Source organism: Peromyscus maniculatus, chromosome 9 (assembly GCF_049852395.1).
Source record: "Peromyscus maniculatus bairdii isolate BWxNUB_F1_BW_parent chromosome 9, HU_Pman_BW_mat_3.1, whole genome shotgun sequence".
In the NCBI taxonomy this organism is placed as follows: Eukaryota; Metazoa; Chordata; class Mammalia; order Rodentia; family Cricetidae; genus Peromyscus; species Peromyscus maniculatus.
In genome coordinates this window covers 57,705,968-57,725,960 of record NC_134860.1, presented here as the reverse complement: position 1 = coordinate 57,725,960, position 19,993 = coordinate 57,705,968, and the positions used below count along the sequence as shown (strand labels likewise).

Here is a 19,993-nt window from a genome sequence, read left to right as displayed (position 1 = left end):
GCCACTCAACAATAGGTAGGAAACCAGACTCAGGTCTTCTGAAAGAGCAGGAAGAATCTTAACCATGGAGCTATCTCTCCAGTCCTGGAAGGGTGAATTTTATCACAATAAAATACGTCATTTGTATTACACATACAGTGTGAATAAAAGAATTTACCTAATTAAATTAAATATCACTGAATTAAAAAGAATGAAACATAGGTCAAGTGAAAAAAAAATGGTTCCTAGGCCATCCCCCCAAGAGCAAGCAACCTGAACCTGGGACCTTTACAAGCTACTAAGAGATTGTGATGGGCAGTCAGGACCGAGACTGAGAGCCTCTCCAGCCAGCTTGCACATACTAACCCCCCCCCCCCCCCCCGCATGAACCTCACGCATAGGCTCAGCAGAGTCCCAGACCTTTTAGGCTAAAAATGTATCAGCAGTGTTGGGTTTTTCACCTCGGCCTCTATCTCTACTACTCTTCTAGTATCTACTGGTCCTCAGAGATACTGCCCCCGCTTGGTGGCTCCACTTTCCACTCCATTGTGAGAGTCTTATGTTGACATCAATAGCTGTGGCTTCATACACAAGCTAGAAACCTTCTGCAAGACTAAGCCACATCCACAGATTATGATGAAATTGAGGTCAGAAATTCAAGTCATTTCATTTGTCAATCCTTCACAAGCATCACTTTTTTTTTTGTTTGTTTTTTGGGGGGCGTGGATTACAAATGAGTAAAATAAAAGCCTCAAAAAATTATTCTCTTGCACATGGTCTGAGAGAGCAAGAAAAACGCTGGCGTGGGGGTTGGTCTGACTAATGCCAGGGCCTATCTAGCTGGCTGTGCCCGGTCCTTCAGTCACACATGTGTAATACTGTCACTATTCACAGTTTCACTAACAGTTGACCTCGCTTAGAGCTCTCCCCCTTCCAGTTTTACAGGATTTGTTGCTCTCCAGAGGGGGAATGTTGTGTAGAAAATGTGTAAGCCATTTTCAATGTGTGCAAGAACGACTTCTCTGTTTTCTCTCTCCGCTTTCCCCCTTCTCTTTGAAGCTCTTTGTTTTTGTCCAAATGGAAATAAATTTCATAGCAGAGACTAGTGGGGGGTGAGCAGACTTTTGACCCCTCGGGAGCATTCAGAAATGTTAAGTGACTGTGTCTCGTCAGGAAGAGAGTCATGAAAGGCTCATCAGTGTCTCCCATGTGAGGAAGTTAGCATGGCCCCTCCACAGACCCCTGCAAGTGCAGGTGACGGTGGTGGCCCTCAGCAGTGCCTAGTTAGCAAGTATGATTTATGTCTAAGTATCTGGGCAGGAGATGAAGTGGAGACGAGGCCCACAGTGGGGTCTGCACTGGATGTGCATGGGAAGTATAGCAGAGGTCATCATTTATATTCTTGGATGTGTTTAGACTTCTGTCTCTCCGGATAGATTTAAAGGTAAACATGTAAAGCCTGGTGTGAAGCCACAGAACAGAGACAGAAGTGAAAGGCAGGGTACACTGGATATCTTAAAAGACTTTGGAGTTTATTTTCCTACCTAAGAATTATTTCTATTTCTCCTAGAAAAGGAAAATAGGAAATAGAGATAAACAGAACAGAAGCAGCATTCACAAAAGCGCCAACTATCAGTTCACTCTTAAGAGTTGGTGCTGTAATCTAGACTCTGCCTGTGAAAATGTTTCCCTGCGAGGGGCAAAGTGGTCCACAGGTGTAAATCGAAAGTGTGTGAAGTAATATAAAACATGTTTGTAAGAGGCCGAATAATGAGATTGGAGTGTAACTCAACAGCAAAACTCTGTACTTGCCTAGCGTGTTTGAGGCCCTGGGTTCAGCACACACACACACACACACACATACACACACACACACACACACACACACACACACACACACACTACTGAATAGTATGTCATTATTGTGACTGGTGCTTTAAAGAGTTTTTTTTTTTTTTTTACAGCTCTACTGTTAGGAAAAACACTTGAGAATTCCCATTAGATGATAATAAGTCCAAGGGTAAGCAACCTGGAAATGTGTAACAAAGTTTGCACCCTTTGCCTGAGAAAGTGAAGTGATTTAGAGTAAGAGAGGTGCCAGAGGCTTTGTCCTTGTTGGGACGAACTTGGTTCTGTCTGTTTAGTAGACAAGCCTGGATGCTGAGCCGCAGTTTTGTGACAAGATTGTGTGTGTGTGTGTGTGTGTGTGTGTGTGTGTGCACATATATATGTGTATATGCTATATGTGTATGTGTATGCCAAATGAGATGTGTGTGTGTGTGTGTGTGTGTGTATGAGCCCACTGCCACACAAAAATGGAACAATAATCTAAAAAGAGAAAAATCAACAGATGCTGCTGTACTGAGCAGAAGTCCCCAGCTTTGAATACTTCTCATTCTCACAGCTGGCTCAGTCTTCAATCACGTTCTGGACTCAAGCCTGTCACACTCAGCCTGAGTCCAGAACCCTGTGCATCTGGCCTGATTACTCAGAATGACTTTTCTAAGTCATTTCTAATGCCTCTTCCCCCATTTAGCTTTTCACGTTAATAACTTCAGCTTGATAGCAGGAAATCAGAACTCCAGGCGTTCTGTGTGTGGTACCCTTCATCCTTCAAGTGACATACAGAATTATGTCCAAACAGGGTTCAGACGCAGTAATTAGAATTGTATCGTCAATCGTGTTTTCATTGGCCTCCATGTTGGGAGGGATCCAGTCACACACTTGCAAAAATAAAACTTTTCCTTAGTGTCTTTCACGACGTGATTTCTCAGCAGTGTGTATGTCCAGCTGTAAGCCAGCTTCCTGGTTGGCATTTCAATCCAAGGAGCATTATTAACTTGTCCAGGCTGTACACCTTCCTTTAGACTGTTTGTACTGTGGCTTAGTGTATTTTCAGATTGTTGATTATGTGCAATTAAGGCAGAATTCATAACTTGTCTTTTTTTTTTCATTTAGTGCTAACATGGTGCTATTTGCGTGAAGGCAATTTTCTTTCATCATTGCTGATTTTGATACTCTTCTGAGGATGAGTGCTCTCAGATGTGTTGTTTCTTGAATAGAAACCATTTCTAAAACCTGAGAATTTTGAAAATATTTTCCCCATATAATTTACCAGTGTATCTCCAGAGTGAAAAATCATACCAATGTTCATCTATTGGTCTATACAAACATAACTCATTTAAGCCACAGTAGGAACCTGAATAGCTTCCATCTTTGCAATATTAATCCAAACTAGGAAAAGAGAATGATTTCTAAGTAATTATTTCTGATGCTGAAAAAAATTAATTTTTTAGGTCTAAGATAACGTGTTTATAAAGGAAGGAGTATTTTCATATTAAATAATTCCTACAGCAAATACTTAATACCAACACGCCATAAGATCTACTCTTGGTTATTAGGGATTTTAGTTCCCTTCCAACCAAACATTACAGATTTTGTGTGTGTGTGTGTGTGTGTGTGTGTGTGTGTGAGAGAGAGAGAGAGAGAGAGAGAGAGAGAGAGAGAGAGAGAGAGAGAGAGAGAGAGAGAGAGAGAGAGAATCTGTGGAGGTTTAGAGGTTTAACCTGGGGCTTTGTGCATACAGTGAGCCACCCCTGCCAGAAAAGTGACACACTGCCCCTGAATATAACTCAGAGGAAAACTAGAAATGTCTTAGCACACTGTAGCTAGAGTTTTCCTGCCTTGCCCACAGTCAGGACAAATCTCTGTCACCCACCAGTCCCACAGCCGCTCAGACCTAACCAAGTAAACACAGAGACTTATATTGCTTACAAACTGTATGGCCGTGGCAGGCTTCTTGCTAACTGTTCTTATAGCTTTAATTAATCCATTTCCATAAATCTATACCTTGCCATGTGGCTTGTGGCTTACCAGCGTCTTCACATGCTGCTGGTCATGGCGGCGGCTGGCAGTGTCTCTCTCTCAGCCTTCCGCTTCCCAGAATTCTCCTCTCTCCTGTCCCACCTACTTCCTGCCTGGCCACTGGCCAATCAGTGTTTTATTTATTGACCAATCAGAGCAATTTGACATACAGACCATCCCACAGCAGCACACCACCTTGGATACTTTTTTGTTGAACTGGGCAGGGCTGACCTATACCTGACAGAAATATTGACAAATAGTGTAGGAGGGAGACTTGGAGAGACTCTTTTATGAAAACCGTGGGGCAGACCTGAGGTGAACAGTGAAGCGGTCATGGACACTCCAGGGCAAGCCTGACCCTTGGCGACATGTGGTGCTGCTAGGGGGACAGTCCTGGGAAACTTCTGACTGTTTACTTTGGAAACAGTTATCTGTTTCCTTTCTATGTTGGTCAGAAACCAGTTTACAGGGCACAAGGCCCTCAGGTGACTGTCACACCAGGTTTCTGCACAGAAGCCGGGTCAAGGAGGACAAGAGATGCCTCGAAGCTCCTTCCTGGAATAGTCTAGAAATGTCAGCAGTATCTGCTCGTCTCCACTGGCTCTGCTGCTGTCAACGTGTGGAACCATGTGCCTCGCCATGAGAGCACCTGACAGGTCCAGGCTTTTCCCTGTGTTTTCCTGCTTCCTAGTTTCATGAGTAATTAATGCCTTGCAGCCTGTCATTCCTGACAATGCTGTGTGCCAAAGGGAACGGGGATGCCAGGCCAAACTGTGGTCCAAAGTGCTGAAGCAGAAGCTCATCATGGTTGGTTGGCATTTCTTCCTAAAAGATAGATAGATAGATAGATAGATAGATAGATAGATAGATAGATAGATAGATAGATAGATAGATAGAGAGTGAGAGAGAGAGAGAAGGGGAGGGGAGGGGAGGAGAGGGGAGGAGGGGAGGGGGGGGAGGGGAGGGGAGGGGAGGGGAGGGGAGGGGAGGGGAGGAGAGATAGAGAAACAGAGCTTAGTTGAACATGTGGACTATGTCATGAATATATATGCCCCAAGTCCTGCCTTTTGATGACGTTTGTACTTGAAGAGCATTTTTGTTCATTTTGCTATGAAGAGGGTCAGAATGTTCATCAGTACAAAAAGGTGTCATGTTAACTTTCTTTGTGTGATAAAACAAGAAGCCCTTTCTCCTCACAGTGCCCTCCAGCTGAGAGAATACAAGCACTTCTTACATTAATTAGTCCCAAAGACAACTATGATTTTCATTTTCCTGTGTGTACATCTGACATGTTGCCTCATGTACTGTTCCTTGAATTATTGACATGCCCCTTTTCTGATTTCTCCAGCCACCCTGAGAACCACTGGGCCTTCTCCATCCCAGACACTTTTGCGGCTTGTGGCTTCAGTAGAATGCCCCAGAAAGGCACTTAGCGACATGAAACCTACGTCCACCACACACTCCTCTGGTTTAAGCCTCATTTTAGAGACAGCAGAGTGACAAGGGAATGGTATTTAGGGGTTTCCCCCATAAGTTTTTTACTATTATCATTATTTAATAAAATCACTTCATAGTAATGAACTCAAAAACACCACACTGCTTGACCAAAGCGGCCACTAGACACATCCTAAATTCTTTTTTTCCCCCAATCTAATGGGGGTTTTTATCTCTTAGTCTTTGTGTGGTAGATGAAGTTTATTGATTTACATATGTTGAACCATCTTTCTATCTCTGAGGATGACCACAGATTTGATCATGGTAAATAGTCTTTTTGATGTGTTCCTGAATTTGGTTTGTAAGTATTTTATTGAGAATTCTTACAGCTATGCTCATAAGAGACATTTGTTGGGTTTTGTTTGTTTGTTTTTGTTTTGTTTTATTTTTTATTTAAAAAATTTATTCATTTTACATACCAACCACATATCCCCCTCTCATCCCTCCTCCTGATCCTACACACACACACACACACACACACACACACACACACACACAACTGCCTCATCCCCTCCTCCAAAAGGGTAAGTAAATGAGGGGACAGCAAAGCCTGGTATGTTCAGGTGAGGCAGGACCCAGCCCTTCCCCCCTGCTTCAAGGGTGAGCAAGGTGTCTGACTATAGGTAATGGGATCCAGAAAGCCAGCTCATGCACCAGGGATTGATCCTGATCCCACTGCCAGGAGCCCCACAAACAGACCCAGCTACACAACTATCATGCAGGTTCCACAGCTGTCGGTCTAAAGTCCGTGTGTTCCTATGAGCTTGGTTCAGTTGTCTCTGTAGGTTTCCCCATCATGATCTTGTAATCCCTTGCTCATGTAATCCCTCTTCCCTCTCTTTGGCTGGACTCCCAGAGCTTGGCCTGGTACTTGGTTGTGGATCTCTGCATCTGCTTCCATCATTTACTGGATAAAGGCTCTATGATGACAGTTAGGGTAGTCACCCATCTGATTACCAGGGTAGGCCAGTTCAGGCACCCTCACCACTATTGCCAGTAGTCTAATCTGGGGTCATCCTTGTGGATTCCTGGGAATTTCCCTAGCACCAGGTTTCTCCCTTACCCCATAATGTCTCCCTCTATCAAAATATTTCTTTCCTTGCTCTCCCACTCCATCCCTCCCCCTTCTCAACCATACCATTTTCTTATGTTCTTGTCCCCCATCCCCTCCCCTCTACTGCCCCTCCTCATCTATAGTTTACTCATGGAGATCTCCTCTGTTTCCCCTTCCCAGGGCAATCCATAGAGCCCTCTTAGGATCCTCCTTGTTAGCTAGCTTCTCTGGAGCTGTGGGTTATAATCTGATTATCCTTTGCTTTACATCTAATATCCACTTATGAGTGAGTACGTATCATGTTTGTCTTTCTGAGTCTGGGTTACATCACTCAGGATGATATTTTCTAGTTCCATCCATTTGCCTGCAAATTTTATGATATCATTGTTTTTTATAGCTAATACTCCATTGTGTATATATACCACATTTTCTTTATCCATTCTTTGGTTGAGGAGCATCTAGGTTGCTTCCACGTTCTGGCTATTATGGATAATGCTGCTATGAACATAGTTGAGCATGTATCCTTGTGGTATGATTGAGCATCCCTTGGGTATATGCCCAAGAGCGGTATCATTGGGTCTTGAGGTAGACTGATTCCTAATTTTCTGAGAAGTCACCATACTTTTTTTCCAGAGTGGCTGTACAAGTTTGCACTCCCACCAACAGTGGAGGAGTGTTCCCCTTGTTCCACATCCTCTCCAACATAAGCTGTCATCAGTGTTTTTGATCTTAGCCATTCTGACAGGTATAAGATAGTATCTCAGAGTCGTTTTTATTTGCATTTCCCTGATGACTAAGGATGTTGAGCAATTCCTTAAATGTCTTTTGGCCATTTGGGATTTTTCTGTTGAGAATTCTGTTTAGGTCTATAGCCCATTTTTTTAAATCGTATTGTTTGGTATTTTGCTGGCTAGTTTCTTGAGTTCCTTATATATTTTGGAGATTAGTCCTCTGTCAGATGTGGGGTTGGTAAAGATCTTTTCCCATTCTGTAGGCTGTCGTTTTGTCTTATTTACTCTGTCCTTTGCCTTACAGAAGCTTCTCAGTTTCAGAAGGGCCCATTTATTAACCATTGATCTCAGTGTCTGTGCTGCTGGTGTCATATTTAGGAAGTGGTCTCTTGTGCCAGTGCATTCTAAGGTACTTCCTACTTTCTCCTCTGTCAGGTTCAATGTAGCTGGATTTATGTTGAGGTCTTTGATCCACTTGGATTTGAGTTTTGTGCATGGTGATAGATATATATCTCTTTACAGTCTTCTACATGTTGACATCCAGTTATATCAGCACCATTTGTTGAATATACTTTGTTTTTTTTTCATTGTACAGTTTTAGCTTCTTTGTCAAAAATCGGGTGTTCATAGATGTGTGGATTAATGTCAGGATCTTCAATTCAATTCCATCGGTCCATGTTCTGTTTTGATGCAAATACCAAGCTGTTTTTAATACTATAGGTCTATAGTAGAGTTTGAAGTCGGGGATGGGGATGTTTCCAGAAGTTGCTTTGTTATAAAAGATTGTTTTAGCTATCCTAGGTTTTCTATTTTTCCATATGAAGTTGAATATTGTTCTTTCAAAGTCTGTGAAGAACTGTGTTGGGATTTTGATGGGAATTGCATTGAATCTGTAGATTGCCATTTTTATTATGTTGGCTCTACCTGTCCATGAACATGGGAGATCTTTCCATTTTCTGACATCTTCTTCAATTTCTTTCTTCAAGGACTTAAAGTTCTTGTCATACAGGTCTTTCACTTATTTGGTTAGAATAACCCCCAAGATATTTTATATTATTTGTGGCTATTGTAAAGGGTGATGTTTCTCTGTATAGGAGGGCTACCATTTTTTTAAGTTATTCTTGTATCCTGCCACATTACTGAAGGTGTTTATCAGTTGTAGGAGTTCCCTGGTAGAATTTTTGGTCACTTATGTACACTATCATGTCATCTGCAAATAGCAAAAGTTTGACTTCTTCCTTTCTGATTTGTATCCATTTGATCTCCTTTTATTGTCTTATTGCTCTAGGTAGAACTTTGAGTACTATATTGAATAGATATGGAGAGAGTGGACAGTCTTGTCTTGTTCCTGATTGTAGTGGAATAGCTTCAAGTTTCTCTCCATTTAATTTGGTGTTGACTGTCAGCTTGCTGTAAATTACCTTTATTATGTTTAGGTATGTTCTTTGAAATTCTGGTAGAATTCTGCACTGAAACCATCTGGCCCTGGACTCTTTTTGGTTGGGAGAATTTTAATGACTATTTCTATTTCCATCGGCATTATAAGTCTAATTTAAATTGTTCGTCAGGTCTTGATTTAATTTGTGTATATGGTACCTATCCAGAAAATTGTCCATTTCTTTTAGATTTTTCTATTTTGTGGAGTACAGGTTTTTGAAGTATGACCTGATGATTCTCTGGATTTCCTTATTGTCTGTTGTTATGTCTCCCTTTTGATTTTGTTAATTTGGATATTCTCCCTCTGCCTTTTAGTTAGTTTGGATAAGGGCTTGTCTATCTTGGTTTTCTCAAAGAACCAACACTTTGTTTCACTGATTCTTTGTATTGTTCTCTTTGTTTCTATTTTGTTGATTTTTGGTCATCAATTTGATTATTTCCTGCCATCCATTCCTCCTGGGTGAGTTTGGTTCTTTTTTCTTCTAGAGCTTTCAGGTGTGCTGTTAAGTGTGAGATTTCTCCAACTTCTTTATGTAGGCATTTAGAGCTATGAACTTTCCTCTTAGTACTGCTTTCATAGTGTCCCATAAGTTTGGGTATGTTGTACATTCATTTTCACTGAATTCTAGGAAGTTTTTAATTTCTTTCTTGATTTCTTCCTTGACTCAATGATGACTCAGTTGAGCATTATTGAGTTTCCATGAGTTTCTAGGCTTTCTGTAATTTGTTGTTGAATTCTAACTTTAAGCCATGGTAGTCCATAAAATACAGGGGGTTATTCCATTTTTTTTTGTATCTGTTGAGATTTGCTTTGTGCCCGAGTATGTGGTCAATTTTAGAGAAGGTTCCATGGGGTGCTGAGAAGAAGGTATATTCTCTTGTGTTTGGGTGGAATGTTCTGTAGATATCAATTAAGTCCATTTGACTCATAACATCTCTTAGTTCCCTTATTTCTCTGTTAAGTTTCTGTCTGGCAGACCTGTCCATTGGTGAGAATGAAGTTTTGAAGTCTCCCACTATTAGTGTGTGGGGTTTGATGTGAAATTTAAGCTTTAGTAATGCTTATTTTACATATGTGGGTGCCCTTGTATTTGGGGCATAAGTGTTCAAAAATTAAGACTTCATCTTGATGGATTTTTTTCTGTGATGAATATGTAATGTCCTTTTAGATCTCTTTTGATTAATTTTAGTTTGAAGTCTATTTTGTTATATGTTATATGTTATATGTTAGCTTTCTTCTTAAGTCCATTTGACTGGAAAGACTTTTCTCAGTCCTTTACTCTGAGGTAGTGTCTGTCTTTGAGGTTGAGGTGTGTTTCTTTTATGCAGCAGAAGGATGGATCCTGTTTCATATCCATTCTGTTAGCCTGTGTCTTTTTATAGGTGAATTGAGTCCATTGATATTAAGGGATATTAATGACCAGTGATTGTTAATTCCTGTTATTTTATTTTATTTTATTTTATTTTTTGGTGGTAGTATTGTGTGTTTCTCTTCTTTGGGGTTTGTTGGTGTGGGATTATCTATTGCCTGTGTTTTCATGGTTGTATCTAACTTCCTTAGGTTGGATTTTTCCTTCTAGTGCTTTCTGTAGGGCTATATTTATGGATAGGTATTGTTTACATCTGATTTTATCATGGAATATCTTGTTTACTCTGTCTATGGAGATTGAGAGTTTTGCTGGATATAATAGGTTGGATTGGCATCTATGGTCTCTTAGTGTCTGCATAACATCTGTCCAGGACCTTCTGGCTTTCAGAGTTACTATTGAGAAGTCAGGTGTTATTCTGATTGGTTTTCCTTTATATGTTACTTGGCCTTTTTCCTTTGCAGCTCTTAGTAATTTTTCTTTATTCTGTATGTTTAGTGGTTTGATTATTACGTGGCAGGGGGACTTTTTTTGGGAGGATCCAGTCTATCTATTTGGTGTTCTGTAAGCTTCTTGTATCTTCATAGGCATTTCCTTCTTTAGGTTGGGAAGGTTTTCTTCTTTGATTTGTTGAACATATTCTCTGTGACTCTGAGCTAATATTCTTCTCCTTCTTCTATCCTTATTATTCTTGGGTTTGGTCTTTTCATGATGTCTCAGATTTCCTGGACATTGTTGTTATGACTTTGTTGGCTTTAATGTTTTCTTTGACTGATGAATCTATTTCCTCTATCATATCTTCAATGGCAGAGATTCTGTCTTCCATCTCTTGCATTCTGTTTGTTATGCTTGCATATGTAGTTACTGTACGTTTACTCAGATTTTCCATGCCCAGCATTCCCTTGGTTTGTGTCTTCTTTATTGTCTCTATTTCAGTTTTTAAGTCTCAAACTATTTCCTTCACATATTTGATTGCTTTTTTTGGTTTTCTTGGCTTTCTTTAAGGGATTTATTGATTTCTTCCAATTTCTTGTTTTTCTTTTCCTCAATTTCTTTAAGGGAAGTTTTCATTTCTTCTTTAAGGACCCCTATCATCTTATTCAAGCCATTTTAAGGTCATTTTCTTCTTTTTCTTGAACATTGCATGGTCAGGTCTTGCTAATGTAGAACCACTAGGTTCTGGTGGTACCATATAGCTCTTTATGTTATTGAATGTATTCTTGCACTGGCTTCTATCCATCTTTTCCTCCAATCAGTGCAAATAGTGTCTGTGCCTCAGGGAACCACTCTTGGTCCAGTCGGAGCTCTTGATCCAATTGGAGCTGACGGAGTCTATGTCTCAGGGAGCAGCTGTGGTCTCAGGGGATGGGTGGGTTTGGACCATATCCTAAATTCTTAATACTCTGTTTTCAGTTGGCCCCATCTAGGCCCTGGTTTTCTGCAGTTGCTGTGGTAGATAATGGAGGTAACTAAAGTTGCTACATTTTGGGAGCCTGTGCTGGGCTCATTTTCTGACTGTAAAAAACTCCTGTCCTGATTACTGTGGTCCTGTGGCAGCAGAGGTAGCATGTCTTCTGAATGCCTGGGTTTCTCTTTGATCACTTGGCTGAACTCTGCCAGGATTCCAGGGTTGAATCTCCTATGGTTTGTCCCATGACAGGCATACAAATGAGAGAGGGGAAGACAGACAGACAGACACCCTTTCCTCACACTTGTCTATCAAATTCTTGACACCTGAGTCATCTGAGAACTGCAGCAAGCATTTGTTCTCACTGCAAGCAAGTCTTCCTGTGAGTGTCTTTCACCACTTGGACACACCAGTCATTAAGACCAAAGTGAACCAGTGTGGAGATAATCCCTGTACAAACACACAAGCGCCAGGCTAAATCTGTCTGTCAGTCTTTTGTTCATTCTTTTCTACTTTCGTTTGTTTTAATGGGTGGGTGGTATTTGAGAATATTAGAATTTTAGAAATTAGAGAGTCCTGTGTTATCACAATATTTTTCCTTTTTTTATAGATACTTGAACCTTACAGTTTTGTTTTCTTTTTAGAAAGTCATGGTGAACACACATTTAATTAATTTTCCTGAAATAGAATATAACAACAGTAAGAGATTAAAGACTTCTACCTAAAACATGAACATATGTGTGTGTGTACCTTCAAGTCCAGAGTCCAGTCCTTTCCACCCCTGATCCTCTGCATCAAGATAATGACATTGAATTATCAAACTCAGGAATCAATGTAAGGGGGATAGAATCATTTTGAAAGGGGGATATATTTGAATGATGGGCATTACTAATTTCTGTTTAGTTGAGAGTAATATTCATGCATCCAATACACGTGTACAATATGTGCTGATAATATTGGAGTCATTGGAGTTTACCTTTGCATCATTGCTCACTGCTCTGTCTTGAGACAATTCTGATGTTTAAGTTCTAGTTATGTGAGATATAGCGTGGAGATTGTAGTTGCCCTCCTTTGCTGTGGGATGGTAGAATTAATCCCTCCTGTGCATTTTGGTACCTAGGATGTCGCTTTGTTCTAGTCTTCCTTGCTCTTCCCACTCTCCAGTGACCACTATAATCTCTTGTCTTTCTGCTCTTGGTTCCTTTCTCTGAACATGAAAAGTTCCTGTTCTACTTGCAAGGCTACAAACAACTGTATTTGATCCTTTTATTTTTTTAAGTGGAATAGTAATCCTCTTTTAAGCCACTCATCTGTTGATGGACCCTATAACTTGGCTATTGTGAGGAGCTGTTGTAGACATGGGAGTGTGGGCATCTTTAGTATAACAACGTCCTTCCTTTGAGTTTACACACAGAAGGGATCACTTGGGAGTTCTGTTTCTTTCCTTTCTTCTAAGAACCTCCTAACACTTTTCTATAATGAGTGTACTAATTTATATCTCTACTAACAGAATTTCAAATTTCCATTTCTCTGCTTTTCACCAGCTTGTTCATTATTATTATTATTATTATTATTATTATTATTATTATTATTATTATTTTGTCTTTTGTTTGGTTGAAAGAGGGTCTCACTCTGTAACCTACAACCCTGCAGCTCCTTGTGGAGCTTAGGCTAGCCTCAGACTTGCTCTGAGGGACCTGCCCCACCACCCACGGACAGGGATCACAGTGTGAACCACCTCTTCTGCCTTTAGTTTTTGTCTTTATGAATGTAGGCACTTTAACTAGGGTCAGGTGGTATCTCACTGCTTTGTTAATGTGCTTTAGTGACAATTGGGATGAACTTCTGCCCTATAGAACTGGATTTAAATTTAGAAATTAGATTTAGTTCAGGCAACTGTGAACACAACAAATAATGAAATGCATTAGGACCCGGATCAATCATAAGTCATAGGCTTAACGTATTTATCACTAGAAAAAATAAAGAAAGAAGCCAGGTTTTCTTTTGCTTTTCTGTATTTATATGTCCTTGATTTGAAAGCTGCAACCAGGAGTCTTCAGTATGAATCTGTGGCTTGGTGCCTGGCATCTCTATACTTCTGCCTCAGAGTGTCTCAAGCTAAAGATTTCCTGGTCCAAGTATCACATACATTTAGATCATGTAGAGAAGAAGCGTAGTCTTAACCCACCCCCATAGGGCTTCTTCTGCTCTGTCTTGTCTATGAAGCATTTAAGATTATTATTATTGTTGTTATATCTTTATCTCAGTGTGGTTGAAGAGGTAAGAACATTGCTGAGGACCATCTCTGGGCCCACCCAGGTCCAAGGGAGGAGTCACCTATTGATTGAGAAGCTTAGTTGAGTAAGTACAAGTGATGCCATCTTTGTGTGTCCCATGGATCAGTCTGCTGGAGTGCAAGTCCAGGTCTGACCAGAGGCAATATAAGCCACAGTGTCTTGTTTGAAGGGGGAATGGTTGGTTCCATATGAGGGGTATCTAATGATGTAGTGGTGTTTACCCCAGTGGTCACTGTGACCTGGCTATCTGTAAACACTGCACATGTACTGCTTCTGGGAATCTATAAAGGAGATCCCAAAGTGGAAACCCATTACCCCTATTTTATGCTTTTCAAAACTAAGACACAGAAGAGCTGTGTTTTCCCTGAGGTCCTGTCACCATTAACAAATGATTCTGAGTAGTCTGTCACAGTTTGAATCTTAAATGTCCTCAAGCCCCATGTATAAAAGGCTCAGTCACCAGCTGTGGCACCAGGAAGAGGTGGTGGCATCCTTAGGAGGTGAGGGCTAATGGAAGGAAGTTAGATCAATGGGGGCATGGCCTGGGAGGGGATATTCTGGATGCTGGCTCTACCCTGTATTCTTTGCTTCTCAGCTGTCATGAGGTAAGCAGCCACCTCCCATCACAGGCTCTTTCAATGTGCTCCCTTACCACAGTGGCAACACAGTAAGGCTGAGTGACCAATGGCTCAAATGTGAGTCCAGGTCTTTCCCGCATAAGTTCATTATCTCAAGCGTTTTTTGTTGCAGGAACAAAAAGCTAACTAAAGCAGAGTTCAGTCTGGCTAAACGACTTTAAAGATAAGGAAGTTGAAGGCTTTTGAGTGCTTTGATGGTTCAGAGAAGGCAACACTGTAATGGTCAAGTTAGAGTCTATATGTGAGGCTCTGGTCATACTTCAAATTAGCAGTAATGAGGCCCTTAACTAGCATATAGCCTAAGTCTCTGGCACACTTCTAAATATTAAAGAAAATGATGAGAACTCCTTAGTTTTCTGGAAGATACTATGATTCATACTCACAGTCACTAAGCAGTAAATCTTAGAGAAGCTGGTGTTTGGAGGACTAAGGGACAATTAAAGGTTACTCTAAGATGGTTGTGCCCGAGCAGACCCTGGAGAGAGGGCACAGTGCCAGTGTTTGATATGTTCTGTAGTCATCTGCACAGGGTTGCAAATCACCGCTACAAGAGGATTCTTCCTCTCTTTTCTTGGTAAGAATTCCAAGAATGCTTGTATTCAAGGTGCTATGATGGTCTACACTGGCCAGAGCTATTTTGTATAGAATCCTGTGGGAAGTCCCTCCTCCATTAAGGACATGGGGATGAAAGGTGGTGTCTCCCATAACTCAGTCCTTCTGAGAAGGCAACTTAGAGATGTAGAGAGGTAGAGACAAGGTTTTAGGGGAGATCAGACTTGGAGCATCCTTGCTGAGAAATAAGCTTATAGCAAGGTTAGCCCTGTGGGTTTGTTGAAACCAAGGACTCTGAGGGACCAGATGATTCGTGAGAAGGGATATGAGGGCTTGATTCTGCCAATGCTTCGTCTGAGGACCAAAGGCAGTAGAGATAAGCCCAATGCCAAGCCCAGGACTCCACAGTGCTCAGGCATTAGCAAAGCCTTAACTGTCATTGACTTTGATCAGCTGGAGTTTCTTTAATAAGCTCTGAGTTTGTGTAACTAAAAGCGATGGAAAGCAGGAGGGGGTACTGCATGAGCAGGAAACAATGGCTTTATGGTCCTTTAAATTCTTGTCTTTAAAACTCTGCACTCCAACAAAGGGAAGTTCTGTTGTTTGATAAAAAGCAAAAATAAGGAATATGCTCATGGAAGTAAAAAGCGATTGTATTTAGTTTGCTGCGCCTCATCCTTCATCAAAACTGTCCTAAGATCAACTTGACACAACTTGTCTCAACTTAAGTCCAGCAAAGTAATCTCGAAAAACAGAGGCACTGCCGGTTGTGTAGAATTCTCTCCTTTCTACTTGGTTTATTTTGCCAGGGAGCTTCTCCCACCCGACAGCCCCTCCTACCCGACAGCCCCTCCCACCCGACAGCCCCTCCCACCGGACAGCCCCTCCCACCCGACAGCTCCTCCCACCCGACAGCCCCTCCCACCCGACAGCCCCTCCCACCCGACAGCCCCTCCCACCCCACAGCCCCTCCCACCCCACAGCCCCTCCCCACCTGACAGCCCCTCCCACCCGACAGCCCCTCCCACCCGACAGCTCCTCCCACCCGACAGCCCCTCCCACCAGACAGCCCCCTCCCACCTGACAGCCCCTCCTCCCACCTGACAGCCCCTCCCACCCGACAGCCCCTCCCACCCGACAGCTCCTCCCACCCGACAGCCCCTCCCACCTGACAGCCCCCCCCCACCCGACAGCTCCTCCCACCTGACAGCCCCTCCCACCTGACAGCCCTTCCCACCCGACAGCTCCTCCCACCCGACAGCCCCTCCCACCCGACAGCCCCTCCCACCCGACAGCTCCTCCCACCCGACAGCCCCTCCCACCTGACAGCCCCCCCCCACCCGACAGCCCCTCCCACCTGACAGTCCCTCCCACCCGACAGCCCCTCCCACCTGACAGCCTGTCAGGCTCACCCTTACTCCCCTTTATGGTTTTTTTCTCCTCAGGATTCCTACTCATCCATCCTAATCCTTCTATTCTAGGAAACTGCCATCCATTGTTAGGGAAAGAAAAAAGCATCTTGTGTCTGAATTCACATTCTAAGTGATGGCTGGATTCTAGGAGAAAACAAAACACTGACCAAAAAAGTTGGACAAATACTGTTTTTCAAACTCACATTCCTTATTCTTTCTTATTCTCATGTCACTTCTTAAGAGGACATTGGCGCCGGGCTGTGGTGGCGCACGCCTTTAATCCCAGCACTTGGCACTTGGGAGGCAGAGCCAGGCGGATCTCTGTGAGTTCGAGGCCAGCCTGGTCTCCAAAGCGAGTTCCAGGTAACAAAGCTACACAGAGAAACCCTGTCTCGAAAAACCAAAAAAACAAAAAACAAAAAAAAGAGGACATTGGCTTCATCTGTAGCTGTTACTACTGAGTTATTTTCTAAATCAGTTCGTGTGGTTAACTGTTGTACACATGCATGGTACTGGAGTCAGTGATCCAGGATGGGCAGGAGGAGCAAGCTGGAGCCAACACTCAGATCTTCAAGTTGGGGTGAAATGGGGGCCTGGTTATCAGCAGGCACAGATGAAACTGAAAAATCATAGTCACTGAATGACAGAGTAAGATATTTGTCTGTAATAATAGCTTTATTGCTATACATATTTCACGCACCATATAATTCACAACTTGAAGTATACAATGGAATCATGTTCACTCTGTTAAGAGACCGGTTTAGCTATCAGTGCCATCTATTTCAGAACATTTTTTAAAAAGTTATTAGGGAGAGAGAGAGAGAGAGAGAGAGAGAGAGAGAGAGAGAGAGAGAGAATATGATTACATGTGTAGGCAGGCACATGCCACAGTATTCATATGGAGTCAGAGGACAACCTTCAGGAGTTGGTTCTCTCCTTCCCCCAGGTGAGTCTCCGGGACTAAATTCCAGTTGTCAGATGTGGGATGATGACAAGCTCCTCTACCCACAGAGCCATCTCGCTGGTCCTGTTTTAGAACATTTTCCTGTTACCTCCGACCAAAAAGAAACCTAGACCCATTTGTCATGCCAGATGCCTCACCCTCTCGCTCCTGGGCTCTTTGTAGCTGCTGATCTGCTTTGTCTCTGTAGATTTGCCTGTTTGGGGCATTTCATGTAACTGGGACTGTGCATGGTCTTTGTGGTTGACTTCTCCATTAAGAGTCATGTTCCGATGCTTCGTTTTGTTGTTGTTGTTGTTGTTGCTGTTGCTGTTGCTGGAGTCCACTGCCTGGCCTCAGCATGCTTTGTGAGCACTCACTGCTGATGAGTGTTTGTGTTGTGTTTCCCTGGGGCCAGCTGTGGAAATTCATTGGTACTCCAACATTCACACAGTTTTGGGTGGATGAGTGTTTTCACTTCCGGTTGAGTACCCAGGAGTTGATTGCTGGGTCTACGGTAATCTTGTGTCTAACTACTTGAGCATGTGCCAAACTGCTTCTGATCTTCGTAGGAGACACAGCAAACTTCCCGGTCTCATCCTCTGGCTCTCACAACCTTTCCGTCTCCCCCCTCTTCCACAGTGTTTCCGGAGCTGTAGGTTATAGAGTGGGTGTTTCATAGATACATACATTGGGGTTGGACTCTACAGCTCTGCATTTTCACTGGTTGCAGTTTTCTGTAATGGTTTCTATCTATTACAAAATGAAGTTTCCTTGATGAGGGGTGAGGACTATACTTATCTGTGGGTATGAGGACAAATATATAGAGTATGGTTAGGAATTATGCAGGTTTAATAAAGTTGTGGTTGTAGGTTCTTCAGGATCCATGACTTCATTAGCCCTGGGTCGTGGGCCAGGTTTCCAGTACCAGACATGATTTTCCTCTCTCGATCAGGTCTTAAATCCAATTAGAGAGGTGTTGGTTGCCATTAAGGTGTATGTGCCGTTACTACACCCTTAGGGTTATTGTGCCATGCTGGTCCTTGTTGCGGTTCATAGGCATCACAGCTGGGTAGGACTATTGATTCTGTCCTTTGGAAGCTTGCCTGATGACTTCTGGTACCATGAAAGCTGGTCCCTCAGGAAAGGGGCATTCAGAGCATTTCCAGCTCAGGGGTCTCTGGGCACTGTTTCTGAAGTGCTTAATGTCTTCATCAATAGAGGCTAACCTTCTACCTCGAGGGGGCAATTCAAGGGCAAACCAATCGATAGGCTGCTAATTTGGGAAGTCTCTTGAACAACCTGACCAACAACTCAAAAGAGGGCTGGCTTTTCATGCCTGGTGTTGGAGTTTTTGTTAAGTGGTCTTTGACTCTTGGAGGAAGCATTGTTATCCCATAAAAATCTCATTTAAATAATATATGAATATTTATACATAGGCGTACATATATTATAGGTTTTCTTTTTGCTTAATAGTATGATTTCTTGTGACTTTTTCAGACAACCTTACTGTTATTTTTCCTTCCTCTCTCCTCCTCCTATATTTATTATCTCCCTTCTCCCTCCCTAATTGAGCCCCCCCTTCCCATTTCCCTGATCAAATGACCTATATACGTCTATTCCTCTCTCTATGGCTTCCCCATGCCCCTACCTCAGCAATGATCCCTTTTTATTTTTCTGCTTTCCAGGCTATGTACACTTACACCTGAAGATCTGGGGTTAGGAGCTCTGATGAGAGAGAACATGAGCTGTTTCTCTTTCTGGGTCTGGGTTACCTCTCTATCTTAATTAGGGTTATTATTGCTGTGATAAACACTATGACCAAAAGCAACTTGGAGAGGAAAGGGTTTATTGGGCTTACACTTCCACATCACTGTTCATCATTAAAGGAAGTCAGGACAGGAACTCAAACAGGGCAGGATCCTGGAGGCAGGAGTTGTTGCAGAGGCCATGGAGGGGTGCTGCTTACTGGCTTACTCCCCATGGCTTGCTCAGTCTGCTTTCTTATAGAACCCAGGACCACAGCCCAGAGGAGGCATCATCTGGACCCCCATCATTTACTAATTAAAAAAAAATGCCCTGCAGCCTGATCTTACAGAGGCATTTTCTTCATTGAGATCCTCTCTTCTCAAATGACTTTCATTTGTGTCAAGTTGACATAAAACTACCCAGCACAATCTTCAATGTGTTCTAGCTGTAAAGAAAAATGAAACCATGTGTGGTGGTATATTATATACCCTAATAAAATTTGCCTGAAGATCAAAGAAGCAGAGTAAGCCACAGCCACCACCTCTTACCTCACCAGCTCCTCAGCCTGAAAGAGCTCAGCTGATAGGCCTCTAGCCGAATGAGCTTTCTCAGCTGAAAAGGCTTTAGTTCCTGTCTCCTCATACCTTATATGCCTTTCTCTGCCCACCATTTTACTGACTTCCTGGGATTGCTGGGATTGAAGGCATGTGACTTCCCACATACTAGGATTAAAGGTGTGAGATCTCAAGTGCTGGGATTAAAAGTGTGTGTCACCACTGCCTGGCTCTGTTTCTCTCCTAGACTGAGACAATCTCATATGAGTCCAGGGTGGCTTTGAACTCACAGAGATCCAGATGGATCTCTGCCTCCCGAGTGCTAGGATTAAAGGCGTGTGCCACCACTGCCTGGCCTCTATGTTTAATCTAGTGGCTTGCTCTGTCCTCTGATCTTCAGGCAAATTTTATTAGGGTACACAATATATTACCATAACCACGAACTTTCAGGGAAATGGATAGAGCTAGAAAAGAGCTGTTACGCATTTTTAAAAAGATCACTCTTAACTGCAGTGTG

General features: G+C 42.5%; 1 protein-coding gene across 16 annotated transcripts in view; it reads left to right on the top strand.

Annotated features, from left to right (window-relative positions):
- The window catches only part of Atp8a2 (ATPase phospholipid transporting 8A2), a 592,551-nt gene that overhangs the window by 305,181 nt on the left and 267,377 nt on the right, over positions 1-19,993 (top strand). The gene's annotated exons all lie outside the window — the stretch shown is intronic.